Raw genomic sequence first — 15,819 nt, 5'->3', positions numbered from 1 at the left:
AATACAAGGAGAGAGAGAGAGGAATGGGCCGTCTCAACCTATTACTTAAACGCCCAATGCATTCTCAATGGCAATAGCACAAACTTTGGCATGCTACTATAGTCCTACATACAGTACTTACACCTAGAAACCCCATTCAAACCTATAGAGGTTCATCTTACGGTGGAACACATGCTGGAACTTTTTTACTTTGAAATGTTTTGTAGTTTCTGAGTCATTTGACTTAAGGATTATATGTTATATCTTTAGCTATATGGAAAAATAGCAGATCTACGAGCTCGAAGCGCGGCACCCTATGAGCTTGTATAGATCTGCTATTTTTCGAAAGTCTTTGAATATATATTCTTTTCCTTGCGAACGTTTTTTAACTCAAATCTTTGCTTCTGGGTGGGGGGGTCCCTGGAGCTACATATTTTGACATTGGGGCCGGCGGCCAAATACAGATAATTCTAGGGCTCGTTGACATGAAAATATTTGAGAATGACTGACATAGAAACATAGGGGGTTTCTCCAGAAAACTGTCAGGATTTAGAAGACATTTTGTAGAATCGTCCTCAGGGTTGTAAATGAAAGAACGGACCATGTAAACGTGATGTGTCGTCACACTCGTTAAAGCAGAAGTTTATTGAACAGATCTGGAGGTTGTGCGACAGACATTGAGGTACATGATGTGATTACGGTGAGGGGAGGCGGGGGGGAGGGGGACCACGAGTCCCCCCCCCCAAAAAAAAAGAAAAAAATAAATAAGCTAAACATTGGTGCTGTTAGAAATAGGGCTGGGCGATAATGATCGAATGAACTCAAACATCTCGATTCCGATGGTGTTGTGGCGATATCGTTTTGTAACGATGATATGGACTTTCTTCAGCTTGAACAAATCAAACAAGGCTTAAAAGGAATCGTGACATAAAAATAAATAAAAAAAGTTTTCGTATTTCTTAGTATTATGTTTACGTTTTCTGAGCTCAATTGCACCCCAAAAAACCTGAACTTATAAAATGCAGTAGATTTTTCTGTGGTCTGGGGGGGGGTTTCTGGCTCCAACAAGTGCTCTGATTTGCCTGTGGACTGTGAGGTAAGAGTCCACAAATCCCATATATGACATACACTGTTGAGGGATTTTGCTTGTTTTTATCGCAGCTCAAAAAATGCTTCCAGAACACACAGAGAAAACTCCCAGACCACAGTTCAAAGTTCAGGTTGTGTGGGTGTGATGGAAAGAAAATAAAAATAAATGAATATTATTAATGTCACAAAGCCTGGAAGTGATTAAAGTCATGCGGGAGAAGACCATTTAAGTTGCCATATCACGATTTGAATATCAAACAAATCGCTACATATATCGCCCAGCCCTATACGTTCAGACAGGATATTTACGCTTGACATGACACACGCTCACACGTGCACGCACACACACACACACACACACACACACACACACACACACACACACACACACACACACACACACACACACACACGCACACAGATGTACGCACAGCACCGACACCAACACCCCCCCCCCCCATCCGCCATTATCACTATTGAGTCCAGGTGGGAGTCCACGGGTCGTTGTCGCGTTATCGTCTGTCTCGTCTCGGAAAGAAACGAGACGTGTGTGTGTGTGTGTGTGTGTGTGTGTGTGTGTGTGTGTGTGTGTGTGCGTGTGTGTGTGTGTGTGCGTGTGTGTGTGTGTGTGTGTGTGTGTGTGTGTGTGTGTTTTGCGTCCAACGGCGGGTCTCCCTAACTGTGAGAGGTATTTTGATGATGATGATGATGATGATGATGGTTGTTTGTTTGTTTCGACCAATAAACCTGAGGTATGAAGAAATACCAAAGAGGATGCAGAATGTGACCAAAAAAAATGAAAAATGAAACATTTGATACAAAAAACAAAAATAAAAAGGGAGGGGGAAAGGGAAATGCTATCTAAGCAAACCGTCATAACTGTACACGCAGAACATTTCCAGTCGAAATACTCATTCCATGTTCTTCTATCAACCATTGTCTACTTAAGTTTTTTTTTCGTTTTTTTTTCTCGTTTATCTCAACGTCATCTCTTAAGCAAGTAAAATAATTATATTATAATACAAATGTTTATAAAATAGCAGCACACTCAAGTGACATCACGACTAGGTAATGTTATTTTTTTTGTATATATATATATATATATATATATATATAAGAAATGAAACAAAAAAAAATCATAGCTTTTAGCAGCGCAAAAAAAGACAACAATAAACTCAATACAAAATATTGACACTTTTTTTTTCCTTCTTCTTCTTCTTCCTCTCCTCTCGACGTCTTCACACCCCTCCCCCGTTCTCCCCCCCCCCCTTCACTTTGGAATACGGTATCTCCTTAACCGCAGCGGTGGAAAGTAACATTTACTTAAGTACTGTACTTAATAGAGTACTTATATATTACAGTATTGATACTTTTACTTAAGTAAACATTTGAGTACTTTTTTCCACCCACCGGCGTTCAACCACTTAAAACCCTCTGTCCTCAGTAAAAAGAAAAGAAAAAAAATCCCTTCGCCAAAAGCAGCCGATCTGCAAAGCCCGCAAAGTTGCGCGTTGTTGCACCGCATTGTTGGGCTTGTAGATTGGGGCTGTTTATGCCACAATGTCCACCCTCCTCAGATTAAGGGCAAGCTGGGGTTCAATTAGGTCAAGGCTTGTGTTCGGGGGATGGCAGCGCAAATCCCATGTTTGACCTACATGTCCACTTAAAAACAAAATAAAACAAATAAATAAAATAAACACAATGGAAACATTTTTTTTTTTTTTTTTTTTTCATTTGTTTGTTTTTTCGTTTTTCAGATTTCAAACCACATTCCTCGTGGTTTGAAACGCGATTCACGCTGACTGAAATAGATTTCTTGTCTCAAGTCCAAGGACACTTGGACTCCTTGGATTTATGCTTTGTTGTCCTTCCTCCAATTACACTGTGTATAGCCGATCTACAAGCTACACAACACGTCGCATCCGCAGCGCTTTGTGAAGCTCGCAGGTGGGCTATTCCTGGCGGACCGAGTTGAGCGCGACTCGCGGCTGTAACGCGGCATTACGTTGTCACCGCATAGCAAAACACGACGCCGATAGCTCGACGATATCCCAGCGACACAAAAAAATCTGCTCCGATCGCCTGATGCCTGATGCCGAACAGCAGAGAGTGGGGCAGATTTGAGAAACAAAAACGGGATTTTAATTCAATTTGCCTGCATGCCAGAACAAAGCCATGCATTGGGAGGTGTCGGTTCAAATTAATCCACCACAGTTTTTTTTCTTCAGTCGTGCATTCAGAAAAGTCAACCGAAATACCCAAGAAAAGAACACGACATACTGCAAAACCTGCCTCGCCATTAGCAAACGGCGATGCTTTGTGTTTTGTGTAAAAGAAATAATAATAATAAAATTATAATAATAATACAACTCTTTCTGGTTTGGTGTTGATGTTGGCTTGTCGAACCCCTTTGCCAAAGTTTTGACAGAAGCAGCAAACCTGGTAGGGGATTACAAAGGGTTTGACCACCTGGCCACTACTGACTACACGCCTACTGACCACCTGGCCACTGCACGCCTACTGACCACCTGGCCACCAACGCACGCCTACTGACCCCCTGGCCACCAACGCACGCCTACTGACAACCTGGACACGACCACACGCCTACTGACCACCTGGCCACCACACACCTACTGACCACCTGGCCACCACCGCACGCCTACTGACCACCTGGCCACCACACGCCTACTGACCACCTGGCCACTGCACGCCTACTGACCACCTGGCCACCACACGCCTACTGACCACCTGGCCACTGCACGCCTACTGACCACCTGGCCACTGCACGCCTACTGACCACCTTGGCCACCGCACGCCTTACTGAACGGAGAACAACTCACACAAAGCAACAACACATTACTGACCAGCCACTTTATAGGACACACATGAATCAAAGTGTGTTTGGACAGAAACAATGGCTTGATCTTTTTTCTTCTTACTTGAAAATAAAACAAAAATTCAAAACCACACTGTCTTCTGACTGTCATTTCTTTGAAGTCCAGTGTGACTTTTTTATTTTTTTTTATTTTTTTTGTGAAGCTGATTAAAAAAAATCTAAATAAATTCAAGTACAACCAATATTTCATGATGTGAAAATAACATAAAGCAAAATTCATGAAAACCAATGAATGTGTATGTATGCATTTTCCACTTTGCATTGGCATTTTTGTATTGTCTTTATTCACTCACACAGACATGGTCAGACCTCCCTTCTACTTTTCGGAATGTTGTTTTGTTTTTTAATTATTATTTGGGTTTTTTTTTTTACGTCTCGGTAGGAATGTCCTCTAATCGTAATAAGCGTTTTTTATTTGACTCTTATTGGAGGGAGCGTCTGATGATTGGGAAACCAGCCCTACAAAGTAAAAGTAGAAAACATCTATTCAACCTCCTCCCGCCCCGCCCAACGCATTTCATTTCATTTGTCTCTCTTTTGGGAGAATGTTTTCAAAGTGCTTCTTTTTGCCATTGAAATCATATAGGGGAACTGACACGGCCCCATGTGGAACTCCAGATGCAATCGATAGAACACGTGCATCTGAACGATGACCATCTGGCAGTGTAATAGTCGTATATAAGCTCAATTTTGTACAATTTGCAACTTTTTCTCACTCGGAACTCGTCTCCCTGTTTGCGGACTCTCCGGTCACGACAGAAAAGACTGCACAGGTCAACACAACGCTAACGCCTGCTTCGTACTCGGGTCGCACGGCGGTGCCACAACAACAACTGATCTTCAAGCTACCGACGGGTATACCGCGGTTAAGCGACGTGTGTGCCGTGCGACGGGAATATGAATCCGGCTTAATAGGCAATAATACCAAAACGTTTTAACTTTGGGGCCTTCATGGGCTGGCCACTGGCCGTATATATATATATATATACGCATGTCAACACACCCATATCGCCTACACACAAGCAGCAAGAATCGTCCTTGTGCACACAACGACAACAAGCCCTCCGTCAAGTCCTCTAGCCGTGTGCCTTCTTCCCCAAGTCCTCCTTTTGCAGCAAGAATAAGCCCCCGATTCAGACTTCAGAATCCAAAAGTCCACCGGGTTTCCGGACTCTTGGAACTACTTGGACCCCAGCACCTCTCTCCGCTGCTACTCAGGACCGCTCGTTGGCTCACACTGTATATATACGTGTGAAATGATAAAAAAACGTGTCCATTCGGCTTATAAAGCTATACGTCTCGCTGCACGCACGGAAACGACCCCGGTGTAGTAAAAAAGACGACGAACCCCAACCTGCCGCCGACGACGCCTGCACTCCGAGGAGGAGTCACTGACAGGCAAGAACGAGCCATGAAAGAGAGAGAGTGTGCTCCACTTCCTTCTGGCGCCCGATGTGTTTACTGTCGACGCTCATGGTCAAAACTTTAAGTACAGTTTTCTGAGTATCTTGTACTCGATATTGGCAGATATTGTACTTTCTTTGACTCCACTACATGTCGAGGAAGGGATAGACCCCCCCCCCCCCCCCCAGGACCCAAACTTACAAAAATACATTATGAATTAACCGTATACGGAATAACGAAAACAGCTGATCTATACAAGCTCACACCCCCGACGTCTCATCGTCGTCTCTGGAATGAAACGCTCTGAAATGTCCCCGAGTCGAGTAACCCCTCGAAGCACGACGACGCCGGACTGAGCTTGGCTCTTCCGCGTGCGTCGTTTTGTAAAAAAAAAAAAAAGACATGAGAAGATCTCTCTTTGACTTTTAAAACAATGTGCAGTGATACACAGAACGCCTGAAAAAAGAATCACCTCTGACCTCGAGGCTATGGAAGCTCTCAGGATAAAAGAAAAAGAAAACGAATGAAAGTCCTCATCGTTCCCACATGTCCGATCCACGTGAATCCGTATGAATCCTCCTTTGCGTCGACGAGAATCCTATTCGTTAGCGACGTGCGCGCTCATTGTTGGCCAACAACGAATCGCCACACAGACAAATATTGTACGGAGACAGTGATATCATAGCATAATAATAGTCCTGTTCAAATGACAGACTATAGCATCCATATAGCCGCGGCCTTCCTGCAATATATAGTCTTTCATTACAGAACTAAGCTTAGTGACTATATATGCGACTAGACTTAATAAAGACTCATGGCTATATAGACTCGAAGACTATAGGCTTGGAAAGTTGCTCGAGCGTAATCTACACACCCCGAACGGAATAGCGCGCGGCCACGCTTGCACGCAACGCACACAGGAAACGCACAAGCTTGTATTCACCGCCCCACATGCACGCACGTCGCTCACACACACAACACACACACACACGCACACACGCACGCACGCACGAACAAGCAGCCTGACAGAAGGAGCATGTCGATCACATTCAACTCTATTTCTCTGAATTCATGTCCCTCAATAATAATAATAATAATAATAATAATAATAATAATAATAAAACTATTAACAATAATAATAATCATCCGGATTGCCTGGAATTTATAATTGGTCTCTCGTGAAGTCTCTCGTCTCCACAAAGGAGAGCTTCTCATTGCGTGAAGCAGATCTCTGGTAAGGCCCTAACCGTACAAACGTCTATACTAAAAGATGACCATTTAAGGAAAAGAAGGAAAAGAAAGCCCTTTGTCTCGTTGGGACCGTATACATTGTGAGAGATACGAATGTCGCCCCACACACCCCCATGTTTAAAATGCCGTGTCGACAAGCTATATGGTTTTAGGATATCAGTCACTGATGGTATACAAATCAAAACAAAACGGAACATAATTATACAACATGACTGGCTTCCCTTCTGTGAATGAAAAGGCACCATAAGAGTTTCTTTCTCATATCAAATTAATTTTCTTTTTTTTTTTTTTTGCGTTTTGTTTTTGTATATAAGTATCATAGAATATCTGTTTGTATATCTAAAATAGCTTTTGATTTCATAATGTACATCATGGGAACATGGCGACGACAATTTCTTTCTTGAAAAATAGAAATCTATAAAAACAAGCCAGCACTTTTGTTTCCCCCCCCCTCTCTCTCTCTCTCTCTCTCTCTCTCCCTCTCTCTTCTCTCTCTCTCTTCTCTCTCTCTCTCTCTCTCTCTCTCTCTCTCTCTCTCTCTCTCTCTCTCTCTTTTTTGTTCATTGTCGTTTTTTTTCTTCGTCAAAAAAAAAAAAAAACCCCCTCTAGATTTTCCTTTCTTCTTTCCAGGTGTTGCTGTTGATGGGATTCCTGCAGGACAGAGCCCTCTGGTGGGCGGTTTTTCAGAGGTTGATGTCCCGTACATCCGTGGGTGTGGAGGAGGCCTGGTCAGGGGTGTCCAGCCCCTTAGCACTGGGCCCTCTGTGCGTCTGCTGCTGCTGCTGGCGCCCCTCTCGCAGGCTACTGACCAGCACACGCTCTATCTGCTCCTGGCACGCCTTCAGCACGTCCTGAAAAAAAAACACATTTATATCACATTTATAAAATACATTATCAAGGTGGCACGAATATTTTTTCAGTTATATAGCTTCTGATATCCCTGCAGCACACACGCTCAAAACATAATGTGTCTTCAGTGTTTTAAACAAGCCGTAACATGTACAGAATATATAGACAATACTTATTCACAGCCAACATTGGTCACTTCAGTCTGTCATATGACCTATATATAACACCGAAAGAAAACCATGGGTAGACGCACGCACGCACACACACACACACACACACACACACACACACACACACACACACACACACACACACACACACACACACACACACACACGCACGCACGCACGCACGCACACAGTGGCGCCCTTATATAATTATGTTTCAATCGTTTCAATTGAAATGGGTCTCAAGCCCCCAGGGGCCTCAAACAAAACAAAACAAAAAAGTAGTAGTAGTAGTAGTAGTAGTAGTAGTAGTAGTAGTAGTAGTATAGTAGTAGTAGTAGTAGTAGTAGTAGTAGTATAGTAGTATTGCATTGCATTGCAGCTAATAATCAGTAATCACTGTCATGTCGCGTTGACCTGTGTTGTTTGTTTGTAATTGTTCCCGTGCACTTCCCAGTGTGTGCACTCACTGGCACTGCACTAGCAGCTGCTGAGAGTTGTGATAATTGCGTCATTGTATATAGCCTATGTGGCCTCCCAGTTATACCTTATACAGTCATTTCAAGACAAAGTTAAATAATTGTTTAATCAAGGCTGCTTTTGTGTATTTTTCTACTTGACTGTGATGTATGCTGTTTTTTTTAATAATAATTAAAATTATGACGTCGTGTTCAACGCACGCACGCACGCACGCACACATACACATACACACACACACACACACACACACACACACACACACACACACACACACACACACACACACACACACACACTTTTTGATGTCTTTTTTATTGTGTGAGGTACTAACTACTGATTGTAGTGTAGTCCAAATATCTTCAAGGTTCAACATTGCATGAGAGTGTGTGACATCAGTATTGCTTCAACACCGCTCTCTGTTGGAAAGAGGTTGCAATTACACTATCTCTCTCTCTCTCTCTCTCTCTCTCTCTCTCTCTTGCACGCACACACGTACGCGTGGGGGGGGGGGGGGGGATGTATATTGGTGGACATTCTTTAGATATTTACAACAAATTTAAACCTGATGGGTGTCCCCTATAACCCTCTAAACGTCTAATCCTAAACTTGACCTCTAAATCAATGCTTCCCAAAGTGGGGACCGGGGGGGGACCAGGGCTCGTTGAGGGAGTTCCAGGGGAGGGTTCCCCATAGTTTGGAACCAAACGGAACCATTATGGGTCTGTATCTCTGAGAGTGTACACAAATGGAACCCTATAAAGGTCCAGAGCGCACACAGAGCGCTTTTTTTAGCGGATTTTTAGGTTTTCCGAAAAACGCGTCCATTCTGCAACCACCTTAATGGTTCCATTTGTACACTCTCAGAGTTCAATTAACATCGATTGAACAATATAAATTGAGGGTCCCCTGCAGAGATAGAAATGCCATTAAATGGGGAGTCCGTACATATATAGACTAATGCAGGTTTCAAACAGGAGGTCCTTGAAATTAAACGGGTTGAGAATCACTGCTAGAGAGCCTGCTTAGGGGTCCTTCTTAGGGGTCCCTGGCATATCTTTTCAAATGGGGGGTCCAACGGACTGAACTGAATGTCTAATCCTATAACCTCTATATGCCGCATGATTCTATATATAACATCCTGTCAATAAAGTATATATAAGTCTAACTCTCCTATAACCGTAGAAAGATGTGTGACCACATGGAGGGACTGTCCTCGATGTGTATACTTCTGTCATTCTATACGCGCACACGCTGCGCACCGACGCACGCACGCACGCACGCACGCACGCACCATTTTCCGCCTGCAGCCTTCTTCCCACAGAACATGTGCCGCATTATAGTCATATAAATGAAAGAAATCTCAATTCCTGTGAGTAAGAGAAAAAAAAAACGATCCCAAAAAAAAAAAGAAACCCAGATAAACATGTAAAAAGGAACCGCTCGTCGTGTCTTATATTATTATTAAATATTATATATACCGCAAGAATGCTGGCCTTTACTTCTTAAAAGACGACCCCCCCCCCCCCCTCCCCCCCTTCACCCCCCACCACTGCCTCTTTATAGCAGGGATGTCGGGGACGCGTGCCAGAAGACCCCCCCCCCCCCCCCCCCCCCCCCCACCACAGTGCTTTCACGCAAGAAGACGTAATGGCTTCAATGTGTCACTGTATACACTGGATAACACCGAGGTTTGCTTTCAGAGTGGCTTTTCTTTGGTGCTCAGTGATATAGCCTGGTGCAGGTTTTTGGGGGGGATTGGGGTGGGGGGGGGGGGGGGTTGGGGGGGGGGGGGTCACGGCCTTCTTCCCCTCGTCCCCTCCTGCCAGTGGTTCTCGCACGCGCGGCACGTATATGTACACACGCACGCGCGCAGCGCGCGCACGCACACACACACACACACACACACACACACATAGTGCCACACACAAGACAGCGGCTGTTTACTGACTTAGTGGTCAGACGGCTATAGAATAAACACACGTGCACGCTTGCACGCCCAGTCGCCCGCACACACACACACACACACACACACACACACACACACACACACACGCACACACGCACACACACACGCACAAGCTTGTGCAGGATTGGCTGCTTTTGACGTGCAACACCCACAACAGCAACTATAAGTATACCGATATACAGTATATTATGTGCAGCAAATCAGGCTTCTGAGTCAAACGGACGGATGGCTTTGGGTACACAGCGGCCGGATGGGAACCACCAGGTTCCCAGGTTCGATCCCTGTGGGCTCCCTCCCCCAGAGTGAGTTATTGTCTAAGTGTCCTTGAGCAAGACTCTGAACCCCTGATTGCTCCCGATGTGCAAAAAACTGTATATGAATGTGTGTGTGAATGGGTGAACACAATGCATAATATATGTAAAGGTGTGTGAGTGTGTTGTGTGTGTGTGTGTGTGTGGTGTGTGTGTGTGTGTGTGTGTGTGTGAATGGGTGAACACAATGCATAATATATGTAAAGGTGTGTGAGTGTGTGTGTGAATGGGTGAACACAATGCACAATCTATGTAAAGGTGTGTGAATGTGTGTGTGAATGGGTGAACACAATGCATAATATATATGTAAAGGTGTGTGAATGTGTGTGTGAATGGGTGAATGCAAATGCGCAATCTATGTAAAGGTGTGCGAATGTGTGTGTGAATGGGTGAATGCAATGCACAATCTATGTAAAGGTGTGCGAATGTGTGTGTGAATGGGTGAATGCAATGCACAATCTATGTAAAGGTGTGTGAATGTGTGTGTGAATGGGTGAACGCAATGCGCAATCTATGTAAAGCTGTATGAATGTGTGTGTGTGTGTGTGTGCAGGTGAACGCAATGCACAATCTATGTAAAGCTGTATGAATGTGTGTGTGTGTGTGTGTGTGTGTGTGTGGATGGATGGGGTGAACGCAATGCACGATCTACGTAAAGCGTTTTGGAAAAAAAAGCCTGTTACAGTAAATGCTCCATTCAGACTGAGCCTGTCATTCTTAGCTGGCTCTACATCCCCATACCACCGACCGCATGCAGCCAGCTAACATTTCCAACGTCACTCCTTGAGGTATTTGGAAAAGTAAACACATGTTTACAGGCACAACATAGAAGTCCTGTATCGTTCACAAGAATCATGCACAAACCCCCCTCCAATTCTCCCCTCATTTGAGAATAAAAAATAAAATGAAATAAACGACCTGGAAATAGAGTTCCCATGAAAGGGGCCTGGAAATTAACCCATTTCGACCTGACACCAGCTTCTCTACAAATGTGTCCTAAATCCTCAGTGGTTCTACAAACTATATTTCATGTCAAGGACCCCAAAAAATTATAAATTGGCCACCGACCCCCCGTCTGAAAATATGTTGTTCCATTTCTGTTGTTTCTGTCGCATTCCTGAAACAATAATCCGATATTTTGACGATACAGCAGCAGTAGGAGTTTTGCCATTAATCGTCTCCAGTCCTGACTATAATAAACCCCAAAACAACTCTCACAGTGTATAATCACGGCAGTGTTGTTTTCGTCGACTAAAACCAAAGACGAAAAGTGTTCGTCGACTGCCTTTTTTCACTGACGGAAACTAAATGGAAACTAATTGAAAACGAAGCTATGACGACTAAAACTAAGACTAAATATTATGGACAATTTCGTCAACAGATAAAAAACTACACTAAAATGTGCCATATGCACTGGAAAAATATGTGTGTGACATTTCTTTTTTTTTTTTAAACAATGCTTTATCATATAGGAAAGCTATTGGTGGAGAGGTTTGTCTAACCCATGTTATGCTTAGCTGTGATTGGGACCATAGCAGTTTGGGGAGGGGTCTTATAGCTATAGGTCAATCAAGGACTACTGAAAGAGGACGGGAAGCAAAGACCGTTTACGGTGGACTCCATGTTTGCTCCCTAAAGGAAAGAAACATGCGCAGTTGAGACCAAGGAAGCTGAACGCGGAAGTGTTGGGCTGCATATTATAGCACCATTGCAGCATGTTTCTTTCCTTTCCAGGGAGGCAACATGGAGTCCACCGTACGGTCTTCGCCTCCCCCGTCCTCTTTCAATATAGTCCTCGAGGTCAATAGCGATGCTATAGGAGCTTGTTTGGGAAAATGGAGACGTTTTTTTTTACCAAGAGACAAAGAACACAAAGGGACAGAGATGTTGAAATGACTGGGATGAGAGGTTCGGCTGCAGGCTGAGCACTGAGCACATCAAAAAGGCATCGAATTGCAAATTCCCCATTTGCACCACATTTTTTTTTAACGATTTTTCAAAAAATCGCAGATCTATACAAGCTCGTAGCGCGGCGGCACACTCGGTGCCGCGCTATGAGCTTGTATAGATCTGCGATTTTTTGAAAAATCGTCAAAAAAAAATGTGGCGCAAATCTTTGAATACCTTTTTTTTCTTTTTTACTCACATTTTTTCCTTTTTCCTTTCCTTTTTCCTTCTGCGTCCAAATACAGAGATCCTTACATGAAAACAGTTGAGCACCGACTGACATAGAAACATAGGGTTTTTCAGAAAACTGTCAGGATTTATAGAAGACATTTTGTTGTATAGAATCGTCCTCAGGTCTAAATGGGTTAACCCATTCTGACCTGAGATCAGATTCATACGAGGTTTCCACTGGACACACACTGGTCTGATTAACCCATTCTGACCTGAGATCAGATTCTAAAAATGTCAGTCGTTCTTCGATTCTTCAAAAATAGCAGACCCATAAGCTCGTAGCGCGCCACTCGGTGGCCCGCTATGAGCTTGTAGATCTGATATTTTGCAATAGCTAAAGCATAACATGATGCTAACACCAAAATGGGTTCCCGGTCAGAATGGGTTAAGTATATTGCTTCACACACCGGCAGAACCAAGCAAGGGTTGGTGGAAAACCTATACTCAAATGTTAAACTATACTATACTTCTGACCTGAGATCAGATTCTGTAAATGTCTTCTGCATCCTGACAGTTTTCTGAAAAAGCCACGTTTCTATGTCAGCCGTTCTTCGATTTTTCAAAAACAGCAGAGTGAGCAGACCTACAAGCTCGTATAGCGCGCCACTCGGTTAGCGCGCTATGAGCTTGTAGATCTGCTATTTTTCAATAGCTATAAAGCATGACGTAATGCTGACACCAAAAGGGGTTATACCGCGGCATTCAAAATTGACTCGAGCAATCAGGGGGGGGGGGGGTATTTTCCCCACATCACGGGTCACACTCACCACTTCCGTGTTCGTGATCTTGGCCAGCAGGTCGGTCAGGGCTGTCGCCCCACTGCGATTGGTCCGCCGCGTCCAGCTGCAGGCCGCAGATGGCCGCGCCGACACTTCCCGTGGCGATCATGGAGGGAGGGTACATGGCGAAGTTGAAATCTGTCGAACGGAGAAAGAAGGACAAGAAGAGGTTCTTGAGGTTCTTTATAGACAGTGTTGTTTTCGTCGACTACCTGTTTTTGAGTGGCGCAACCTACTCCAGGGAACAGCAATGTCCATGTGTGTTGTTCACCTATGTGTTGTGACGTTGATGAGCACCAGTATGTACCAGTAGGGGCCAGTAGGGGGTGCTGTAGTAACGTTAGCCTATATAGCACAGCAACACACATGAATGCTGCATGAGTTCACTGACGAACACTAAATGGAAACTAAATGAAAACTATGCTATATGATGACTAAAACTATAAGACTATAAATATACTGACATTTTCATCAACGAATAAAAACTATATAGGCTATAATGTTAGGAAGGGACTATAGCGAAGTTGAAATCTGTATAAACGGAGAAGGACAAGAGCAGAGGTTCCTAGACGAGTGTTGTGTTCGTCGACTAGACCTTTTTCCACTGACGAAAACTAAATGGAAACCAAATGAAAACTATAAGCTATAGGTGACTAAAACTATGAAGACTAAATATACTGACGATTTCGTCAACAAAAAAAAACTAGACTAAAATGTTAGTCATGGGACTATAGTGGACTATAGAGATCCAGTTCGAGTCATTTTACACTTGGTTGCTTGCTGAACATAGCCGATCTACAAGCCCACGACACGTCGCAAGAGCTTGTAGATCGGCTATTTTCAGCGAGTGTAAAAGCAGTCATTACGACGACGACGACATCAAGGCCCTCCAAAATGAAATTGAGTCGACTAAAACTAGACTAACACTAATACGTTCTAGCTGACTAAAATGTGACTAAAACCAAGTGAAAACTATTCAAGAGACTATGACTAAAACTAAAATATAAATCTGCTGCCAAAACAACAGTGATTCTAGAGAGAGAGAGAGAGAGAGAGAGAGAGAGAGAGAGAGAGAGAGAGAGAGAGAGAGAGAGAGAGAGAGAGAGAGAGAGAGTGCCGTCACTGGAGTTCTATAGATGATCTCAATGGGTCGCACAAATTAGCAATTTTAGTGTGTGCAACATGACAACTGTTTTAAGGTATTGCACAGTGCCAATTAAAGTCTCTGTAATGTTTATGTTGTACTATTACAACAAACAAACAAAAAAAAACGATCTAAAATATAGGGATTTAAGATCATTAAACTTCAACTTCCGGTCCAGAACTTTGTAACTACCTACCGGTATTTGGCTCCTCATATAGTATTACAAAATCGGCTATATATGATATATCGGATTCCGGACGATACATCCGCCGATAGCGTCTCTCTGCCTTATACGTTGTGACCAGGCTTTTCTTTTCGCAGATACGTATAAACCTATAGGTGTTATAGGTTATAGGTTCTCAATTGGCAACAAAAGTGTCTTATACAAAATCGTGGGATGAAATAATTCTAATACTAATGATAAGAAGAAGAAGGAGAAGAAGAAGAATTTCTAATTCTAACCTCTAAAAAATATATAATATTTGTTTCCCCCCAAGCACTCATACGATGTGCATGGTCGTGTATGGTCTAGCAGATCTAGCTCCGAGTGCCGCGCTATACGAGCTCGTATAGGTCTGCTAGACCACACCGTGTTCATATTCTACAATACACAAGCGTATACACTACACACGCACGCACGCACGCACTCACACGCACACACGTCTCCGCCACCACTTCTCTCTATACCGTCACCAGAGTCAGTCGTGCAGTGTGCTCACTATAAGGTGGGGGGGGGGGGGGGGGGGGGGGAGAGAAACGAGCCCCATGGGCACTAGGAAAAGGGGTGGGGGTGTGTGTGTGTGTGTGTGTGTGTGTGGGGGGGGGGGGGGGTCAGAATAAAGAGTCTCAGTTGCCTCTGCCAGGACTCTCACTGCTGTAGGTCTCTTTTTTTTCCACGTGCTGTGGTCACGCACACATTCACGCATTCACGCAACGCACGCACGCACGCACGTCTCAAAGACCAATAACCTTGTTAGCACCCCCCCCGTGATTACCCCCCCCCCCCCCCCACTGTCATTCATAATGCAAATGAGACAGCTTGTGTACGGACCAGCAGTCTGGCTGGACTGGCATGGAGAGAGAGAGAGAGAGAGAGAGAGAGAGAGAGAGAGAGAGAGAGAGAGAGAGGCATGGAGAGAGAGAGAGAGAGAGAGAGAGAGAGAGAGAGAGAGAGAACACGTCTTCCCTGCACCATGCCACATGGCCTACATGTCTGGAGTCTGGACGACTCAATGAGTGATGTCACATGTCACCGTGGGGCAGTGGCTTATCTTCACTGCGCCTATACTCATACGAGTCTCGCAACAATACAACAACGGGAGGGGG

At 44.1% G+C, this 15,819-nt stretch overlaps 1 long non-coding RNA gene across 1 annotated transcript; it reads right to left on the bottom strand.

Annotated features, from left to right (window-relative positions):
• Positions 1 to 923: 923 nt before the first annotated feature.
• LOC308312220 lies at positions 924 to 13,494 on the bottom strand. Its single transcript, XR_013963750.1, has 2 exons — positions 13,338 to 13,494; positions 924 to 7,470 (listed from the first exon to the last, which is right to left on the bottom strand). It is a non-coding gene; the product is annotated as an uncharacterized lncRNA (long non-coding RNA).
• Between the last annotated feature and the right edge of the window lie 2,325 nt (positions 13,495 to 15,819).

Source organism: Protomyctophum bolini, assembly GCF_963924005.1.
Source record: "Protomyctophum bolini genome assembly, contig: SCAFFOLD_330, whole genome shotgun sequence".
Lineage (NCBI taxonomy): Eukaryota > Metazoa > Chordata > Actinopteri > Myctophiformes > Myctophidae > Protomyctophum > Protomyctophum bolini.
The sequence above is the reverse complement of the archived record's forward strand: the minus strand, read 5'-3'. Positions and strand labels throughout refer to the sequence as shown.